The sequence below is a fragment of the Salmo trutta genome, chromosome 7, assembly GCF_901001165.1.
Source record: "Salmo trutta chromosome 7, fSalTru1.1, whole genome shotgun sequence".
Lineage (NCBI taxonomy): Eukaryota > Metazoa > Chordata > Actinopteri > Salmoniformes > Salmonidae > Salmo > Salmo trutta.
In genome coordinates, this window is record NC_042963.1 from 45,710,124 (window position 1) to 45,732,880 (window position 22,757).

Sequence of the window (22,757 nt, forward strand, 5' to 3'; positions counted from 1 at the left end):
GAGATCCTGGTACCTGAACCCTACACAATATTCACTGCAGTATAGGACATTTATGTCTGCTGCTGGGGAGGTACACTGATTCTAGTTCTGTCTACTGTTGTGAATAGGGTCTTTTTTATGTACTTTTTATTGAAGAGTAGACTAGAGTAAATAGGGTCGCTTTACAGTACAGACGTAAAAGACATAAAACTTGTATTTATTTTTCTTCTCTGTGTATTTGGTGATCATGGTTTTATTTTTATTATGATCTCATAGCTGTATCTTTATCAAATATATTTATTGATGTAATTTATTGTGTGTGTTCCAGATATCCCAAGAACCCCTAGCAGAAGATCATCAAGAGGGTCATAGCCTGGGAGGGAGACTCCATTAAGTACGTACAGAATGAGCTCTTTCCCCATAGCTTTATCAAATCAAACTTAAAACACAAAGGATGTCTAAAATAAAAAATTGATTAAAGGCTTATGTGAAGACTTCCGATGTGAAAACTTCCATACATGAAGGGCACTTGTCGGTATGATTGATGAGAATCTCCATATTGCAAATGGACGGTCCCTTACTAGATGTCCGCGAATGTTTCTAAAATTCGCCGAAGGCGGCGGGCCATGCACCTGGGCAAGATCTTCCGGGAAGTCATCGAACGAAGTCTCTCGGACATTCGGTTTTCCGTTTTATAAAATTTTCAAATGTTGGTCATTTTTCCGCTGTCCCGGTAAATTCCACCAGATGGCGAATGAAATCTTATTGCAAATGTACAAAATATCAACAATCACGACATGGCCATTTCTCCTAAACGAAAAAGACTTTGAAGATGAAACTTGGTGAGCATAGGTTTGGACTAATGGGCTGTTAGCCCAGAAACAAGATGGCGTCGAGGCCTCAACGCTTTTTGAGATAACTTCTTACATCTAGGCGTTCCGCCAGCGGAACCCCGTTCCGCCAGCGGAACCCCTAGCCAACAGCCAATGGGGTCGCATGGCGCGAAATACAAATACCTCAAAAAATCTATAATTTCAATTTTTCAAACACATGACTATTTTACACCATTTGAAAGACAAGACTCTCGTTAATCTAACCACATTGTCCGATTTCAAAAAGGCTTTACAGCGAAAGCAAAACATTAGATTATGTCAGGAGAGTAACCATCCAAAAATAATCACACAGCCACTTTCAAAGCAAGCATATATGTCACAAAAACCCAGACCACAGCTAAATGCAGCACTAACCTTTGACGATCTTCATCAGATGACACTCCTAGGACATTATGTTATACAATACATGCATGTTTTGTTCAATCAAGTTCATATTTATATCAAAATCAGCTTTTTACATTAGCATGTGACGTTCAGAACTAGCATACCCACCGAAAACTTCTGGTGAATTTACTAAATTACTCATGATAAACGTTGACAAAATACATAACAATTATTTTAAGAATTATAGATACAGAACTCCTTTATGCAATCGCTATGTCAGATTTTAAAATAGCTTTTCGGCGAAAGCACATTTTGCAATATTCTGAGTATATAGCTCGGCCATCAGGGCTAGCTATTCAGACACCCGCCAACATCGGGGCTCACAAAACTCAGAATTACTATTAGAAAAATTGGATTACCTTTGCAGTTCTTCGTCAGAATCCACTCCCAGGACTTCTACTTCAACAACAAATGTTGTTTTGGTTCCAAATAATCCATATTTATGTCCAAATACCCCCGTTTTGTTCGTGCGTTCAGGTCACTATCCAAAGGGTAATGCGCGAGCGCATATCGACACAAAAAAATTCAAAATGTTCCATTACCGTACTTCGAAGCATGTCAAACGCTTTTTAAAATGAATTTTTATGCTATTTCTCTCGTAAAATAGCAATAATATTCCAACCGGCGCTCCTGTACGTAGCCCAGAGACAGCAGAGATCTCATTCCACTTTCTGGTGCCTATGGGAGCCTTAGAAATTGTCACGTTACAACAGAGATCCTGTATTTTCGACAGAGATGCCACAGAAGCACAAGAAATGGTCAGAGAGGGCACTTCCTGTATGGAATCTTCTCAGGTTTTGGCCTGCCATATGAGTTATGTTATACTCACAGACACCATTCAAACAGTTTTATAAACTTTAGAGTGTTTTCTATCCAAATCTACCAATTATATGCATATTCTCGTTTCTGGAAAAGAGTAGTAACCAGTTTAAATCGGGTACGTTTTTTATCCGGCCATGAAAATACTGCCCCCTACCCTAGAGAGGTTAAATAAACACAGAGTCCCACTTCTCTCTCATCATACTCTCTCATTATAGACCTTCTAGGTTGATTCAGGGCTTAACATAGTGATATATATCATTTTGGCAGTATAAATGCCATTTGGACATGGTTCACTGACTTTTGGGTTCGGGACCTGACTTCCTATGATCATATATGGCAAATGGACATAACATCCTGATTTGGCACCTTCAATTCTTATATATTGCATTTGGACATTTCTTATTAATTTGGCAATGTTTTAGTGACTTTTGACTTCGACTTTTGACTTCCTTTGATAGCATATTGCAAATGGACAAAACATATGCCTTATGGACAACTCAATAAAATATGATAAAGGTATGTTTATACAGTTCTTATACATGTATAATTGACCCCAAAAATTGAAAGAATTTCGAAAAACTGTCCAGAAAGCACTTTTTTAGATGGTGATACATTTTGGAAAGAAATTTCTAATTTCTAAATTTGACACTTGGGTCTTGACTTTATGTCTATATGAGTTGTGTCTCAGGACAGGTCCATGTTGTCTAAGGTGGAAGTAGTGGCTATATGAGTTGGGTCTCAGAACAGGTCCATGTTGTCAAGGTGACAGGGGAGTCACACTCAGTGATGGCCACACTGAAAAGGTACACACACACAAACACACACACACCCACAGACATGCACACACACACACACACACACACACACACACACACACACACACACACACACACACACACACACACACACACACACACACACACACACACACACACAGCAGGGGGAATCGGCCACCAAGGACTATTACCTCATTTGTTGATCAGAGGGTGGATCGTCTATATTCAGTCACAGCTGCTTTGCTAGGGTGAATTCAAATACAAGGCTCAGGCTTGGTTGTTACTGAGACGTCCTCCAACGATGGAAGAATTATGGAAATACGGACCTCCCGGTTTATGAAGAAATTTACCAGCACCTTAGTTACAGTACAATGGAAATACAGTATGTGACCGAGTGAAGTTAATTTTGCAAAGTTGCAAAGACATTCATTACATTCATTCCCCTGAAACACTGAGTGTAGTCTAGCCAGACTTTCTAATCTCGGCAGTAGCCGAAGCAACGGTTGATAGTCAGTGGAGCTCTAATTGAAATGACATTGGGAGAATTAGACAGAGGCGGGTGCCACTACTCATAAGACATTGTCGCCATGTAATTCACTCTGGCAACAATTTGTGATGGGCGCCGCTGAACAAATTACAGGTCACTTGTATTGCCTGGGAGGAGATAGAGGAATAATTAACATGGGGGTTTGATGACTGACGGGGGGCGGTGGGATGGTCGCTGTGTGTGTGTTGCCTTTGGGGCCAGCCATGCTATAAATCACAGCTATGGTTTTAATCTCGCCATGCACAGAGAGACTGTCTTCTCTGCCTGACAGAGGATGAGGCCTCTCAGCCAATTACAGCCCTCAGTGTGTGTGTGTGTGTGTGTGTGTGTGTGTGTGTGTGTGTGTGTGTGTGTGTGTGTGTGTGTGTGTGTGTGTGTGTGTGTGTGTGTGTGTGTCTCTGAGTTTAGCTCCTCCTCAGAGATATATAGGGCCGTTTCGGAGATTCATCTCCAAACAAGGATGGCTTACGGGACATAAATCATGTGTTACAATCTAATCACGGCTTTAAATACCCCAGAAAGCCCAAGTGTTACGGCGCTATATTGTCAGGGAAATTGTTGCTATGCTGTAAAGCTGATGACTGGAATACATACTGTACATTGAGAGGAAATGTATATTAATTTAAAGTGTATGAGGAATACAGATGTAGAATCTTAATTTGAGTCAGTTTTCTAGAGCAGGAAAATAATTTTTTGCAGCAACAGGAAATTATGAACATTTTTGTAGGCCTTGATACATTTTTCGTAAGGGAAAATCAAGTCAGAAATTTCTAAGAGGAAATTACACATTTCAGCAGTTCTCCTGTAACAGGGTGTTCAAATCAAGATCCTACATCTGTAGCTATCTGTAGCTATACTACAGCAGGAAAATAATTTTGCAGCAACAGGAAATTATGAAAATTTTTGTAGGCCTTGATAAATTTTTCGAAAGGGAAAATCAAGTCAGAAATTTCTAAGAGGAAATTACAAATTTCAGCAGTTCTCCTGTAACAGGGTGTTCAAATCAAGATCCTACATCTGTAGCTATCTGGAGGTAGGATCTTGTTCAAATCAAGATCCTACATCTGTAGCTATCTGGAGGTAGATACTGGTGTTCAAAGAAGGAACAGAACAACCCAGTCTGGGGTGCCAAGCAGGCTGTGAGACACATGGCTGGTGAACAAGACTATGGCTCTGTTCCCATGTCCATGCTAGCATACCACTTAGGATGCATGCCCAACACATTCTCAGTGTTATTCCTTCTAGTGTGGATATTGGAACCAGGCCTAAGTTTGACTTAACCTGTCTAATTCACCTCAAGCTGTTACACATCGTCATCATCGCCATCATCATCATTGTCATCATTATAGTGTTTTATATGTCCATTATCATGTGTATCTGTGCCCTGTATGCCTACCCCATCCAACCGCCACTGTACCAGGCAGCTACTGTTTAAACCCACAACACTGATAGGAGAGCTAGGGAGCATAAATATTTAAGACAACTCTACGATGAGACTGTCTGAAAATCTCCCCCAAACTCCTGAACTCCTCAATCTCCCAACCCCTTGTAACTGCTAGACACTGCCGGGAAGCGAGTCGCATGCTAATAGCATTAATACAGGAGTCTGTATATTCACTTTAAACTGAAATTGTGACTACGTCCCAAATGGCACCCTATTCCCTATTTAGTGCACTACTTTTGACCAGAACCCATAGAGCTCTGGTCAGAAGTAGTGCACTATGTAAGGAATATGGTGTCATTTGGGATGAATCCTGTTTTTGTCTTCCCACAAAACTCTGGCTGTTCTTTTTCCTGAACATATCAGGGGTAGCTGAACACTTTATAATAACGTTCATTAATAAACCATTTGATAAACTATTTATAAGTATGTAGTGTATGCCCCAATGAATATGAATTTATTAGGCTAATACATGTATATGAACACTGCTTATAAAGGAAGATGGTTTAATAAAGTGTAACTTCAGACTAGTCTACAGATAAGATATGCCCTACTTTTAAAGTATTCTAAAGCATACAGTATGATCACTAGATTTTGAAGGAACCAGTAGTATGTTCTTGTATTGGTTGTGTTCAGATACTGTATGTAGACCTAACCCCTGACATTTAAATTCACTGAACCTCAGTTTGCTGGAGAACAGACATTAAGTTTAGTTTTCCCAGCAGCCAAATCAATATTTCCGTCCCAAGGTCTAAAGCAGTGGTGTCTAACATAATATAAATATATATAAATGTATTTGTATTTGTATTTTGTTTCATTTTTGGGGGGAGAGGCAAACTATACTTTCAAATGACTAAAACCAAATTGAAACTGTAGAAATTATAATGGACCTACATTCATACAGTTTCTTGACTGTGTCCAGCTCTCTAATAATCACCAAAATGAAACCTAGACAGTCAGGGAGCATATGAATTGCAAAAAATGATAGAATATTGAGGAATATTTTGTGTAAATTCTGACTGCATGGAAATATAACACTTTTCAGTTCAGTTCTCTGGACCTCGTTGTAGACTGAATGCGGCCACCTGGCCAAAATTAGTTTGATATCCCTGGTCTAAAGAGTAGTCAGATAGGCTCCTGTAACATTGACCTAGAAAAGGAATAGGAGAAGAATTGTCATTTAAAAAGTAATTTCTCCCATAATTTACAATGTTCCTGTGATGAACCATACACCAGTCACAGTTAAGTACCCAGGTGATTGATGGTGTGTGTACCAACCTGTCCTCACTCCTCACAAAGGTGATGAGAGGCAAAATAGTTGAAGCTAAACTAGTCTGTAGGGGAACTGATCAAACAGAGGTTATGTCCCAAATGGCACCCTATTCCCTTTAAAAAAGATACACTACCATTGAAAAGTTTGGGGTCACTTAGAAATGTCCTTGTTTTTTAAAGAAAATAAGTTATTTTGTCCATTAAAATAACATCAAATTGATCAGAAATACAGTGTAGACATTGTTAATGTTGTAAATGACTATTGTAGCTGGAAACGGCAGATTTTTAATGGAATATCTACATAGGCCTACAGAGGACCATTATCAGCAACCATCACTCCTGTGTTCATATGGCACATTTTGTTAGCTAAACCAAGTTTATAATTTTAAAAGACTAATTGATCATTAGAAAACCCTTTCACAATTATGTTAGCACAGCTGAAAACTGTTGTCTGATTAAAAAAGCAATAAAACTGGCCTTCTTTAGACTAGTTGAGTATCTGGAGCATCAGCATTTGTGGGTTCGATTACAGGCTCAAAATGGCCAGAAACAAAGACTTTCCTCTGAAACTCGTCAGTCTATTCTTGTTTTGAGAAATGAAGGCTATTCCATGCGAGAAATTGCCAGGAAACTGAAGATCTCGTACAACGCTGTGTACTATCCCTTCACAGAACAGCGCAAATTGTCTCTAACCAGAATAGAAAGAGTAGTGGGAGGGCCCAGTGCACAACTGAGCAAGAGGACAAGTACATTAGAGGGTCTAGTTTGAGAAACAGATGCCTCACAAATCCTCAACTGACAGCTACATTAAATAGTACCCGCAAAACACCAGTCTCAATGTCAACAGTGAAGAGGCGACTCCAGGATGCTGGCCTTCTAGGCGGTGTTGCAAAGAAAAAGCCGTATCTTAGACTGGCCAATAAAAAGAAAAGATTAAGATGGGCAAAAGAACACAGACACTGGACAGAGGAAGATTGGAAAAAGGTGTTATGGACAGACGAATCTAAGTTTGAGGTGTTCGGATCACAAAGAAGAACATTTGTGAGACGCAGAAAAAAATTAAAAGATGCTGGAGGAGTGCTTGACACAATCTGTCAAGCATGGTGGAGGCAATGTGATGGTTTGGGGGTGCTTTGGTGGTGGTAAGGTGGGAGATTTGTACAGGTTAAAAGGGATCTTGAAGAAGGAAGGCTATCACTCCATTTTGCAACGCCATGCCATACCTTGTGGACGGCACTTAATTGGAGCCAATTTCCTCCTACAACAGGACAATGACCCAAAGCAAAGCTCCAAACTATGCAAGAACTATTTAGGGAAGAAGCAGTCAGCTGGTATTCTGTCTATAATGGAGTGGCCAGTACAGTCACAGGATCTCAACCCTATTGAGCTGTTGTGAGAGCAGCTTGACCGTATGGTACGTAAGAAGTGCCCATCAAGCCAATCCAACTTGTGGGAGGTGCTTCAGGAAGCATGGGATGAAATCTCTTCAGATTACCCCAACAAATTTACAACTAGAATGCCATAGGTCTGCAAGGCTGTAATTGCTGCAAATGGAGGATTCTTTGATGAAAGCAAAGTTTGAAGGACATAATTATTATTTCAGTTAAAATCATTATAACCTTGTCAACATCTTGACTATTTCCTATTCATTTTGCAACTCATTTCATGTATGTTTTTATGGAAAACAAAGATATTTCTAAGTGACCCCAAACTTTTGAACGGTAGTGTATATATCTAATATAGTGTTCTACTTTTGACCAGGGCCGATAGGCTCTATAGAGGGAGTAGTGTTCCATTTGGAAGAACAATCAGACACTAGACCTAAGGGAGTGAGCTATCCTGTCCATATCCTGTCCACTGGTTGAAGCTTATTCATAAAACCCTCTTAGGCCTCACTCCCCCCTATCTGAGATGCCTACTGCAGCCCTCATCCTCTACATACAACACCCGTTCTGCCAGTCACATTCTGTTAACCTGTTGGGGTAGGGGGCAGTATTTACACGGCCGGATAAAAAACGTACCGATTTAATCTGGTTATTACTACTGCCCAGAAACTAGAATATGCATATAATTATTGGCTTTGGATAGAAAACACCCTAAAGTTTCTAAAACTGTTTGAATGGTGTCTGTGAGTATAACAGAACTCATATGGCAGGCAAAAACCTGAGAAGATTCCTTACAGGAAGTGGCCTGTCTGACCATTCCTTGAGCTTCTTGCCTCTGTTTATTGAAGACTGAGGATCTTTGCTGTAACGTGACACTTCCTACGGCTCCCATAGGCTCTCAGAAGGCGGGAAAAAGCTGAATGATGTCATTCCAGCACCAGGCTGAAACACATTGTTATTGAAGTAGAAGTCCTGGGAGTGCATTCTGACGAAGAACACCAAAGGTAATAAAATTTTTCTTATAGTAAATCTGACTTTGGTGAGTGCTAAACTTGCTGGGTGTCTAAATAGCTAGCCCGTGATGCCGGGCTATCTACTTAGAATATTGCAAAATGTGCTTTCACCGAAAAGCTATTTTAAAATCGGACATATCGAGTGCATAGAGGAGTTCTGTATCTATAATTCTTAAAATAATTGTTATGCTTTTTGTGAACGTTTATCGTGAGTAATTTAGTACATTTTTAGTAAATTCACCGGAAGTTTGCGGGGGTATGCTAGTTCTGAACGTCACATGCTAATGTAAAAAGCTGGTTTTTGATATAAATATGAACTTGATTGAACAAAACATGCATGTATTGTATAACATAATGTCCTAGGTGTGTCATCTGATGAAGATCATCAAAGGTTAGTGCTGCATTTAGCTGTCTTCTGGGTTTTTGTGACATTATATGCTAGCTTGAAAAATAGGTGTCTGATTATTTCTGGCTGGGTACTCTGCTGACATAATCTAATGTTTTGCTTTCATTGTAAAGCCTTTTTGAAATCGGACAGTGTGGTTAGATTAACGAGAGTCTTGTCTTTAAAATGCTGTAAAATAGTCATATGTTTGAGAAATTGAAGTAATAGCATTTCTAAGGTATTTGAATATCGCGCCACGGGATTCCACTGGCTGTTGAGTAGGTGGGACGATCCCACATACCCTAGAGAGGTTAAGGAGATGTGTACCATTAAAATGGTGTAAAATAGTTGTATGTTTGAGAACTTTGAATTATGACATTTTGTGGTTTTGAATGTGGCGCTCTGATTTTTCACTGGCTGTTGAATAGTGTGAACTGTGGGTGGCACCTGCCCAAGAGAGGTTAAATAAAAATAAAAATAAAAAATCTCATTAGTCATTACACGAAGCATGTTTGTCTTCATTCAGTTTGTCGTTGTCATCTGATCAGATTGTTATCTAAAGGAAGAGAGGAAGACTGGCAGATGGATGATTTAGTAGAAAGGTGATGAACCATAATGAAACTAAATGACAATTTCCTAAATGCAGATGAAGATAGACTAACTTTATTCTCGACTCTAAAATATTTGTCTAATTTTTATTGTGGTTTTCAATTGAGCCTGTAGCTCAATAAATGTTAATGACTGCCTTTTTTATAGCTAGGTTCAGAAGTAAATTTGGGTTGTATAAATCCTCTTGGGTAGGGGGCAGTATTTTGACGTCCGGATGAAAAGTGTGCCCGTAGTAAACTGCCTGCTACTCAGGCCCAGAAGGTAGGACATGCATATTATTAGTAGATTTGGATAGAAAACACCCTAAAGTTTCTAAAACTGTTTGAATGGTGTCTGTGAGTATAACATAACTCATATGGCAGGCAAAAACCTGAGAAGATTCCTTACAGGAAGTGCCCTCTCTGACCATTTCTTGGCCTTCTACACTCTCTTTATTGAAAACTGAGGATCTCTGCTGTAACGTGACACTTCCTACGGCTCCCATAGGCTCTCAGAAGGCGGCAGAACGGTGAATGATGACTCTGGTGTCCCAGGCTGAAAAACAGTAGCGCATTTGGATAGTGGTCGATCAGAGAACAATGAGACTGGGGGCGCGTGCACGAGCCGACACCATGTTTTTATTTTTTCGTCTTTGAACGAAAACAGGGTTTCCCGGTCGGAATATTATTGCTTTTTTACGAGAAAAATCGCATTAAAAATTGATTTTAAACAGCGGTTGACATGCTTCGAAGTACGGTAATGGATATTTTGAATTTTTTTGTCACGAAACGCGTCGGGCGCGTAACCCTTCGTCACCCTTCGGATAGTGTCTTGAACGCACGAACAAAACAGAGGATATTTGAACATAACTATTTATTATTTTGAACCAAACCAACATTTGTTATTGAAGTAGAAGTCCTGGGAGTGCATTCTGACAAAGAACAGCAAAGGTAATCCAATTTTTCTTATAGTAAATCGAAGTTTGGTGAGGGCCAAACTTGGTGGGTGTCAAAATAGCTAGCCCGTGATGGCGAGCTATCTACTCAGAATATTGCAAAATGTGCTTTTGCCGAAAAGCTATTTTAAAATCGGACACCGCGATTGCATAAAGGAGTTCTGTATCTATAATTCTTAAAATAATTGTCATGTTTTTTGTGAACGTTTATCGTGAGTAATTTAGTAAATTCACCGGAAGTTTGCGGTGGGTATGCTAGTTCTGAACGTCACATGCTAATGTAAAAAGTTGTTTTTTGATATAAATATGAACTTGATTGAACAAAACATACATGTATTGTATAACATAATGTCCTAGGAGTGTCATCTGATGAAGATCATCAAAGGTTAGTGCTGCATTTAGCTGTGGTTTGGGTTTATGTGACATTATATGCTAGCTTGAAAAATGGGTGTCTGATTATTTCTGGCTGGGTACTCTGCTGACATAATCTAATGTTTTGCTTTCGTTGTAAAGCCTTTTTGAAATCGGACAGTGTGGTTAGATTAACGAGAGTCTTGTCTTTAAAATGCTGTAAAATAGTCATATGTTTGAGAAATTGAAGTAATAGCATTTCTAAGGTATTTGAATATCGCGCCACGGGATTCCACTGGCTGTTGAGTAGGTGGGACGATCCCACATACCCTAGAGAGGTTAAGGAGATGTGTACCATTAAAATGGTGTAAAATAGTTGTATGTTTGAGAACTTTGAATTATGACATTTTGTGGTTTTGAATGTGGCGCTCTGATTTTTCACTGGCTGTTGAATAGTGTGAACTGTGGGTTGCACCTGCCCAAGAGAGGTTAAATAAAAATAAACAAAAAAAATCTCATTAGTCATTACACAAAGCATGTTTGTCTTCATTCAGTTTGTCGTTGTCATCTGATTAGATTGTTATCTAAAGGAAGAGAGGAAGACTGGCAGATGGATGATTTAGTAGAAAGGTGATGAACCATAATGAAACTAAATGACAATTTCCTAAATGCAGATGAAGATAGACTAACTTTATTCTCGACTCTAAAATATTTGTCTAATTTTTATTGTGGTTTTCAATTGAGCCTGTAGCTCAATAAATGTTAATGACTGCCTTTTTTATAGCTAGGTTCAGAAGTAAATTTGGGTTGTATAAATCCTCTTGGGTAGGGGGCAGTATTTTGACGTCCGGATGAAAAGTGTGCCCGTAGTAAACTGCCTGCTACTCAGGCCCAGAAGGTAGGACATGCATATTATTAGTAGATTTGGATAGAAAACACTCTGAAGTATCTAAAACTGTTTGAATGATGTCTATGAGTATAACAGAACTCATGTGGCAGGCAAAAACCTGAGAAAGAATCCAACCAGGAAGTGTGGAAATCTGAGGTTTGTAGTTTTTCAAGTGATTTCCTATCTAATACACAGTGTGAGTGGGGTCATTTTGCACTTCCTAAGGCTTCCACTAGATGTCAACAGTCTTTAGAACGTTGTTTCATGCTTCTACTGTGAATGGGGAGAGAATAAGAGCATATGGAGTCAGATGACTGAGAAAATGACATGAGCTCAATCGCGCGCACTCCCGTGAGAGTTAGCTATGTTCCTTTTTCATTTCTGAAGACAAAGGAATCGTCCGGTTGGAATATTATGGAATATTTATGATAAAAACATCCTAAAGATTGATTCTATACATCGTTTGACATGTTTCTACGAACTGTAATATAACTTTTTTGAGTTTTCATCTGAATTTACTGCGCGAGCACAGTGCATTTGGATTACTCAACTGAACGCGCGAACAAAACAGAGGTATTTGGACATAAAGATGAACTTTATCGAACAAAACAAACATTTATTCTGGGACTGGAATCCTGGGAGTGCATTCCGATGAAGATCATCAAAGGTAAGTGAATATTTATAATGTTATTTGTGACTTCTGTTGACTCCAAAATGGCGGGTATCTGTATGGCTTGTTTTGTTGTCTGAGCGCTGTACTCAGATTATTGATAAGTTTGCTTTCGCCGTAAAGCTTTTTTGAAATCTGACACAGCGATTGCATTAAGGAGAAGTGTATCTATAATTCTTTGAATAACAGTTTATTATTTTATCAACGTTTATGATGAGTATTTCTGTAAATTGATGTGCTCATTCACCGGTGGTTTTGGAAGGCAAAACATTTCTGAACATTACACGCCAATGTAAAATGGGGTTTTTGGATATGAATATGAACTTTATCGAGCAAAACATACATGTATTGTGTAAGATGAAGTCCTATGAGTGCCATCTGATGATCAAAGGTTAGTGATTCATTTCTCTGGGCTAGTGGGACGCTAGCGTCCCACCCACGGTTCACACTATTCAACAGCCAGTGAAAAATCACAGCGCCAAATTCAAAAACAACAAAATGACATAATTCAAATTTCTCAAACATACAACTATTTTACACCATTTTATAGATAAACATCTCCTTAATACAACCACGTTGTCCGATTTCAAAAAGGCTTTACGGTGAAAGCATAAAGTTAGATTATCTTAGGACAGTACATAGACAAAAAATTACACACAGCCATTTTCAATGCAAGGACAAGCGTCACCAAAAGCAGAAAACCAGCTAAAATGATGCACTAACCTTTGACAATCTTCATCAGATGACACTCCTAGGACATTATGTTACACAATACATGCATTTTTTGTTCTATCAAGTTCATATTTATATCCAAAAACCCCATTTTACATTGGCGCGTGACGTTCAGAAATTGTATTTCCCCCAAAACTTCCGGTGAATCAGCACAACAATTTACAAAAATACTCATTATAAACGTTGATAAAATATTAAACTGTTATTCAAAGAATTATAGATTAACATCTCCTGAATGCAACCGCATTGACAGATTTCAAAATAACTTTACTGGGAAAGCACACTTTGCAATAATCTGAGTACTGCGCTCAGAAAAAAACATCAGGCAATTACAGATACCCGCCATTTTGGAGTCATCTAAATGCATAAATAGCATTAGAAATATTCACTTACCTTTAATAATCTTCATCAGAAGGCACTTCCAGGAATCCCAGGTCCACAATAAATGTTGTTTTGTTTGATAAAGTTCATAATGTATGTCCAAATAACTCCATGTTGTTTGCGTGTTCAGTAAGCTACTCAAAATGTAAGACGCGTGAGGAAAATGTCACGACGAAAAGTCAAAAAAAGTAATATTTACGTTCGTTCAAACATGTCAAACGTTGTATAGCATCAATCTTTAGGGCCATTTTAACGTGAAACTTCAGTAATATTCCAACCGGACAATTCCATTGTCTTGAAAAACGTTTTGGAACACAGCTAACTCTCGCGTGAATGAGCGCCAATGAACCTTTTTTTTTAAATCTTTATTTTAATTAATAGGGAAAACAGACTGAGACCTGGATCTCTTTTACGGCTGTGCCCTGTGTAAACATGTTGACATGTACAGTTTTAGGCATGCAGACAAGAACATTTCAAACATACAAAAAAGACACAATTCAACAGAAACAATCACAGACAACATCATATTGATCCTCCATAACATTTTTGAAATGGGCAAGGGACACCAGAGTGTCTAACTTATGTTGGATCTGCAGTTTGTTCCATAAATAAGGTGCAAAGGAACTGAAGGCAGTCCTACCCAACACTGTGGAGACCGCAGGATTCTCTAATGTAATCTACATCTGTGATCTGGTTTTAAAATTAGTATATCTAATGGAAATTAATGATGATATATAAGGAGGTAATTTTATAAGAAGTGCTTTATAAATAAACAAGAGAGCATGTTGCTCTCGCCTCACAGATAGAGAGGCCCAACCCACATGTTGATATAAGATACAGTGATGAGTTTTGTAACTATCACCCGTGATAAACCTGAGTGCACAATGGTAAATAGCATCCAGTGGTTTTAATGTGTTTGCCGATGCATGCATATAGATAATATCACCATCATCTAAAATGGACATAAAAGTAGCCTACACAATTTGTTTTCTATTTACGGAGGACAGACAAGCCCTGTTTCTGTAAAGGAACCCTATCTTGAATTTGAGCTTTTTTTCCCAATTCAGTAACATGTTTTTTAAAAGAAAGCCTATCATCTAACCATACCACTAAATATTTATATGCAGAGACCTGTTTGATTTGAGTACCATCCAAGCTAGTGATTACAAAAGTGTTTCTAACTGAGAGTTTAGACCTAGAAAAAAACATGACATTTGTTTTCTTAGTGTTTAAAACAAGTTTAAGCTGTAAAAGAGACCCCTGTATTATCCTAAAATCAGACTCCAACTGCATTAAAGCTTGGTCCGCTGTTGGAGCAATAGAGTACATCACTGTGTCATCTGCATATAAATGGAATTTACAATATCTGACATCATCACCAATGTTGTTTATTTAAAGTGAGAACAATAGTGGGCCAATTATTGAACCCTGAGGGACCCCTTTAACCTGTTGAGGACAGATGTTCCGCTAGCGGAACCCCGTTCCGCCTGCGGAACCCCTAGCCAACAGCCAATGGCATCGCACGGCGCGAAATACAAAACCAACTAAAATACCACAATTCAATTTTCTCAATCAACTACTTTACACCATTTTAAAGATAAGACTCTCGTTAATCGAACCACATTGTCCGATTTCAAAAATGCTTTACAGCGAAAGCAAAACATTAGATTATGTTAGGAGAGTACATAGACACAAATAATCACACAGCCATTTTCCAAGCAAGCATATATGTCACATAAACCCAAACCACAGCTAAATGCAGCACTAACCTTTGATGATCTTCATCAGATGACACTCCTAGGACATTATGTTATACAATACATGCATGTTTTGTTCAATCAAGTTCATATTTATATCAAAAAACAGCTTTTTACATTAGCATGTGATGTTCAGAACTAGCATACCCACCGAAAACGTCCGGTGAATTTACTAAATTACTCATGATAAACATTCACAAAATACATAACAATTATTTTAAGAATTATAGATACAGAACTCCTTTATACAATCGCGGTGCCAGATTTTAAAATAGCTTTTCGGCGAAAGCACATTTTGAAAAATTCTGAGTACATAGCTCGGCCATCACGGCTAGCTATTTTGACACCCACCAAGTTTGGGGCTCACTAAACTCAGAATTACTATTAGAAAAATTGGATTACCTTTGCTGTTCTTCGTCAGAATGCACTCCCAGGACTTCTACTTCAACAACAAATGTTGTTTTGGTTCCAAATAATCCATAGTTATATTCAAATAGCTCTGTTTTGTTCGTGCGTTCAGGGCACTATCCGAAGGGTGACGCGCGAGTGCATTTCGTGACAAAAAAAATCAAAATATTCCATTACCATACTTAGAAGCATGTCAAACGCTGTTTAAGATCAATTTTTATGCTATTTTTCTCGTAAAATAGCGATAATATTCCAACCGGGCAATGTTGTATTCATTCAAAGGCTGAAAGAAACGAGTAGTCTCGTGAACCCGCATCTCAGTCTCACTGTCCCCAGGCTGATCAGTTACAAACTCTGCTGCTGTTCTTTGCCCAGAGACAGCAGACACCCCATTCCACTTTCTGGCGGTTTTAGAGAGCCAATGGAAGCCTTAGAAAATGTCACGTTACAGCACAGATGCTGTATTTTCGATAGAGATGCAACAGAAGGACAACAAATTGTCAGACAGGGCACTTCCTGTATGGAATCTTCTCAGGTTTTGGCCTGCCATATGAGTTCTGTTATACTCACAGACACCATTCAAACAGTTTTAGAAACTTTAGAGTGTTTTCTATCCAAATCTACAAATTATATGCATATTCTAGTTTCTGGGCAGGAGTAGTAACCAGATTAAATCGGGTAAGTTTTTTATCCGGCCGTGAAAATACTGCCCCCTATCCCAAATAAGTTAAGTAACTGTAAGGGGTCAGACTTGACCCCATCGACCATGACGGCCTGAGTTCTATCTTTAAGATAGTCATAAAACCATCGGCAGGCATCAGTGCCCAGTCCTATAGATGACAGCTTACTCAAAAGGATAGCATGGTCTACAGTGTCAAAAGCTTTTGACAAATCTACAAACAACGATGTCCTTCCCTGGGTCAACAACTTCCAACTTCCTTTGTTGGCTCTGTTCACCATAGACACCTCAAACAACTTTCTAAAGACTGTAGACATCTAGTGGAAGCCTTAGGAAGTGCAAAATGAACCCTAACTCACTGTGTGTCAGAAAGGCAGGGACTTGAAAAACTACAGGCACCAGATTTTCACTTCCTAGTTGTATTTTTCTCAGGTTTCTGCCTGCCATATGAGTTCTGTTATACTCACAGACACGATTCCAACCGTTTTAGAAACTTCAGAGTGTTTTCTATATTTCTAATAATATGCATATTCTAGTTTCTGGGCCAGAGTAGTAACCTGTTTAAATTGGGTACGTTTTTCATCCGGCCGTGAAAATACTGCCCCCTAGCCCAGACAGGTTAATTTTAGCTGTATTTCTGCTTTTTGTGACGCCTCTCCTTGTTTGGTGTATGGTTTTTCTTGTCTTGGTGCTGTCCTAACATAATCCAATGCTATGCTTTCGCCGTGAAGCCTTTTAGAAATCGGACACAATGGTTGGATTAACGAGAAGATTATCTTTAAAATGGTGTATAATACTTGTATGTGTGAGAAATTTGAATTATGAGATTTTTGTTGTTTTGAATTTGGCGCTCTGCTATTTCACTGGCTGTTGGCGAGGTGGGACGCTACCATCCCACATACCTCAGAGAGGATAACTGGCTAATGTGTTGATCCAAATGTGTTGATCCAAACCTCCGCCCTCCCTCTCTCTCCAGGACGCTTGGCTATAAGAACCGCTATCTGAGAGTCCCTGATGGCCACTTTTGGATCCAGGGGGACCATCAAGGCCACAGTCTGGACAGCAACAGCTTTGGACCGGTAAGCCACTTCTCTGCTTAAACTCCCTATTGTACACTGCTCTGCTCAAAGTTCTCCACTACACAATGGGAATGGCCCATGCCAAAGCCTTATATTAGAATATAAAAGCCTTATATTGGAATACGAAAGCCATAAATTAGAATATAAAAGACTTATATTAGAATATAAAAGCCTTATATTAGAATATAAAAGCCTTATATACACTGAGTGTACAAAACATTAAGAACACCTGCTCTTTCCATGACATAGATTGACCAGGTGAATCCAGGTGGAAAATGATGATCCCTTATTGATGTCACTTGTCAATTCAATCTGTGTAGATGAAGGGGAGACAGGTTAAAGAAGGATTTCCAAGCCTTGAGACAAGTGAGACATGGATTGTGTATGTGTGCCATTCAGAGGGTGAATGGGCAAGACAAAACATGTATGTGCCTTTGAACAGGGTATGTTTTTCACGATCAATAGTTTCCCCTGTGTATCAAGAATGGTCCACCACCCAAAGGCCATCCAGTCAACTTGACACAACTATGAGAAAAATTGGAGTCAACATGGGCCAGCATCCCTGTGGAACACTTTCGACACCTTGTAGAGTCCATGCCCTGACGAATTGAGGTACAACTCAATATTAGGAAGGGGCTCTTAATGTTTTGTAAACTCAGTGTTATATTTGGATATAAATATAAGGCTCTGGGCGATGCCATTGAAAAGCTAAGCACAGCTTGTCTGAGTCGTGATGTGTGTCCAGCAGCTCCACATTGGAACTTCAAGAATGGGCCTAAATAGCCCCTGGGAGTATTTAATGAGGAAAAGGAAAATAATTTAATAGCCATGCATTGGCGAACAAACCTAGGTTCCAAATGTGTAATTTGTGTTCTGCTCATTAGGACAAGTTGTTCCCTCAGAGGGAAGAAACTCCGAACAGTTTCTCCACACGGTAGACAGGCAGGAAGTTGGCACCAGTGGTGGAAAAAGTAACCAATTGTCATAATTGAGTAAAAGTATTTCTGGAGCTGTCATTGGATGGAAGAAGGAAGCAGCATAGCAGAGCAGAGGCTAGGGAATGATCTATCTGTGGCGTTCCAATCCTTTAAAGGAACTACTTTGTACTTGACATTTAACTGGGTCCATCAAACCCAGCTGCTGGTTTTTGGGGAATCACCAGGTGATTGAAGTTGGTTTTGGATGGTTCTATGTCAGTACTGTGTCTGTAGCTGGATCACAGCTTTTAAGTATTTGGTTAGAGTGAAGTTTTGTGGAGGATTTTGTGGATTACCTTATTGTGACCAGTTTATTTACCGGCCTTGAACAGAATATTAAAAGTGAAACTGTTTCCTTTACTAATTTTATCCTATAGTATATCTAAATGCAGTGACACATAGGCCTAACACTGGAAGTACATACCCTCTTGTGGTTTCTTATGTAGGCCTGTACGGTGTAGTATGCATGCAAATATGAACAATATTTCTGCATGCGTATTAGGCCTACTTACGTATCACCTCAATATAAAATGCATTGGTCTTACTGACATTGTGTCGTTTGTTTGTATTGTTTTCCTGAACACTGTAGAGACCATCTCTCAGATATGCTGGTCACAACAGCTAAGAATTGAAATAGCTGCTGTCCTCATCTTTACTCATACTTAATCTCTCTTTGCACTGTTCATGTTTTTTCTAGCAGGACCGAGATGTATGCCATATTCAAGTACATGCTGTACTCCACATAATGCTATAGGATCTGTTCCTAAAATGTATTTAAAAGAAAAAAGCTTTGAGCTTCCTTGACCTGTGAATAGTAGAATGTATAACAATACATTTTTAGTGCTTGTCCGGATTTACATTTCACAAAAAGTGTATTACACCGATGTGAAATGTTATTTGTTTCTAAAATATCTGGATATTGGTTATATGAAAGTTAGTCCATTTTGCAGTAGAGGAACAACCAAAGAGAAAGAAATGTTCCATTTTTCTATTGTGCTGACATCATTTTAAATGGGTCTACTGGGCACGGAACCTTTTTGCTAGGAAGTGAATAAACACGCTTCTCAGTAAAGCACTTACCTGCCTGCTCCCTCTCTCTCTCTCTCTTGCTCTTTCTCTCGTTCTCTCACTTTCTCTCTCTCACTTTCACTCTCTCTCTTTTTTCTCTCTCTCTCTTTTCTCTCTCTCTCACTCTCTTTCTCTTTTCTCTCTTCTCTCTCTCTTTTGTTACGCTCTCTCTCTCTTTTGTTATTTCTACTCGACTATGACCCAATAGGCTCTCTGGGCTTCCTGAAGAGCCAGGTGCAGTATAAAGTGCCGTGTGACATGTAGTTACTGAGTGAGCTGTCAGGTCAGATAGACCTTAACAAATATCTCAGTAATACCTTTTGTCTAAATCAGATGATGTATTTATTGTAGCTTGAAATATGCTGAATGCCTGAAACTGCGTTCAACGGTTGCTTTGTCTACAGGTTTACGGAGGCCAAACAACAAAAATAAATGTTGCTTTATCGTATTGTGGTGCTTCGATATCTTATTATTTTTCAGGTCACTGAAAAATGTCCCATTTCTCAGCGGCATAGGGGCGTGTGGTAATTGAATTGAGTTATGTTTGTTGATATTTATCAATTAAATCTAAATGGCAAACCTATTTGTTGTCCAGATAAAGTCAATAAATGTCACAGTGTGTAACGCCCTGGCCATAGAGAGGGGTTTTTTGTTCTTTATTTTGGTTAGGCCAGGGTGTTACATTGGGTGGACGTTCTATGCTCATTTTCTACGCTGTCTGTTTCATTGATTTTGGCCGTGTGGCTTCCAATCAGGCACAGCTGTTGTTGGTTGTTGCTGATTGGGAGTCACACATAAGTGCCTGTTTTTCCGTTGGGGTTTTGTGGGTAATTGTTTCTGTTTAGTACTTGAAAGGACTGTTTGGCTGTCAGTTTTCTTGTTTTGTTTTGTGTAGTGTTCTTTAGTAAATTAAACTTAAATGATGAACACTAACTCCGCTGTGTATTGGTCCACTTTCTCAGACGATGACTTCTCTGTTTCGTCTGACGACGAAGACAGCCGTTACAGAATTACCCACCAAAAACGGACCAAGCAGCGGAGGAAGGAGAAGCACCAGGAGAGGGGAGATATGGACTCGTGTACATGGGAGGAGATATTGGACGGTAAAGGACCATGGGCTCAAGCTGGGGAGTATCGCCGCCCGCAGTGGGAGATCGAGGATGCGAGAGCGGAGAGGCGCTGGTATGAGGCAAGGGAGCGTGCCAGGCACGAGAGGCAGCCCCCAAACATTTTTTGGGGGGGCACACGGGGAGTGTTGCGGAACCAGGAAGGAATTCTGGGCCAACTCCCCGTGCTTACGGCAGGCAGCGTGGTACTGGTAAGGCACCGTGTTATGCTGTGAAGCGCACGGTGTCTCCAGTGCGCGTGCATAGCCCGGTGCGCTTTAGGCCAGCCCCCCGCAAGTGCCATGCGAGTGCAGGCATCGAGCCAGGACGAATTGTGCCAGCTCAGCGCGTCTGGTCTCCAGTGCGCCTTTTCGGTCCAGGTTATCCTGCACCGGCTCTGCGCACTGTGTCTCCAGGGCACTGTGTCCAGTTCGCCCAATGCCTGCGCTCCGCCTGTGCCGGGCCAAAGTGGGCATTCAGCCTGGAGTGTGGGTAAATAGCCTACGAACCAGAACTCCAGTGCTCCCCCACAGCCCAGTTTATCCTGTGCCTCCTCCTCGGACCAGGTCTCCAGTGGGTCTCCCCATCCTGGTTAAGCCTGTGCCTCCTCCACGGACCAGGCCTCCAGTGGGTCTCCCCATCCTGGTTTCTCCTGTGCCGCCTCCATGGACCAAGCCTCCCATGGGTCTCCCCATCCTGGTCTCTCCAGTGCCGCCTCCACGGACCAGGCCTCCAGTGGGTCTCCCCATTCTAGTCTCTCCTGTGCCGCCTCCACGGACCAGGCCTCCAGTGGGTCTCCCCATCCTGGTCTCTCCTGTGCCGCCTCCACGGACCAGGCCTCCAGTGGGTCTCCCCAGCCTGGTGAGTCCAGTGCCTGCGCCCAGAGCCAGGCCTCCTTCATGTCTCCCCAGCCTGGTGAATCCTGGGCCAGAGCCGCCAGAGCCGCCAGAGCCGCCCGCCAATCCGGAGCCGCCAGGGCCGCCCGCCTGTCCGGAGCCGCCAGAGCCGCCCGCAAGCCGGGCGCAGCCATCGCCGCCCGCCAGCCGGGCGCAACTAGGATCGCCCGCCAGCCAGGCGCAGCCATCGCCGCCCGCCAGCCGGGCGCAGCCATCGCCGCCCGCCAGCCGGGCGCAGTCAGGGTCGCCCGCTAGACGGGCGCAACCAGAATCGCCCGCCAGCCGGGCACAACCAAGGTCGCCCACCAGTCCTCCGGTGCGGCCAGGGGCGCTACCTAAGTGGGCAACGCCGAGGGTGGAGCGAAGGCCACATCTCGTACCTGAGCCGCCGACGTAAGAAGGCCCACCCGGACCCTCCCCTTCAGAGTCAGGTTTTGTGTCCGGAGTCTGCACCTTGGGGGGGTACTGCAACGCCCTGGCCATAGAGAGGGGTTTTTTGTTTTTTATTTTGGTTAGGCCAGGGTGTTACATTGGGTGGGCATTCTATGCTCATTTTCTATGTTGTCTGTTTCATTGATTTTGGCCGTGTGGCTTCCAATCAGGCACAGCTGTTGTTGGTTGTTGCTGATTGGGAGTCACACATAAGTGCCTGTTTTTCCGTTGGGGTTTTGTGGGTAATTGCTTCTGTTTAGTGCCTGACAGGACTGTTTGGCTGTCGGTTTTCTTGTTTTGTTTTGTGTAGTGTTCTTTAGTAAATTAAACTTCAATGATGAACACTAACTCCGCTGCGTATTGGTCCACTTTCTCAGACGATGACTTCTCTGTTTCGTCTGACGACGAAGACAGCCGTTACACAGTGACGATCACACACCCAACTACAGCAATTAGTAGCTCGTTTTGCCACTCCCAGTCCCTACACTAAGACTTCTGAGGAAGAAGGGAGAGGTGTTGGTATTCTGGAGTCTTTTATCACAAGCCCCTGATGTCTACAAGGCCTTGGCACTCATTTCTCCTGTGTGAGGGAACAGTGGAACAGTTAGTTTAGCTTTCTAGGCCACCTCACCTCCGCAGCCTTGAAATGTCATTTGAGAATTTTATTGTGTATTTATGAAAGTCTTGGCATCTGTCTCCAGTCTGTTGTGTGTGTTGAAACCTAAAAAATGCACAGTCTTAAACACATTGCTTTTGTCTTTCTTTATCATTATCCCGTGGTGGCTGATTAATAATTTATTCCGGATCATTCCTGATCCCTGCCATGTCAAACAGTAAGTCCTAAAGTACCGTGCATCACAGGAAATGGACCTAAAACCACACCATGAGCACC

General features: G+C 41.0%; 1 pseudogene; it reads left to right on the forward strand.

Moving 5' to 3' along the window:
- The window catches only part of LOC115196617 (mitochondrial inner membrane protease subunit 2-like), a 237,253-nt pseudogene that overhangs the window by 184,125 nt on the left and 30,371 nt on the right, over positions 1–22,757 (forward strand).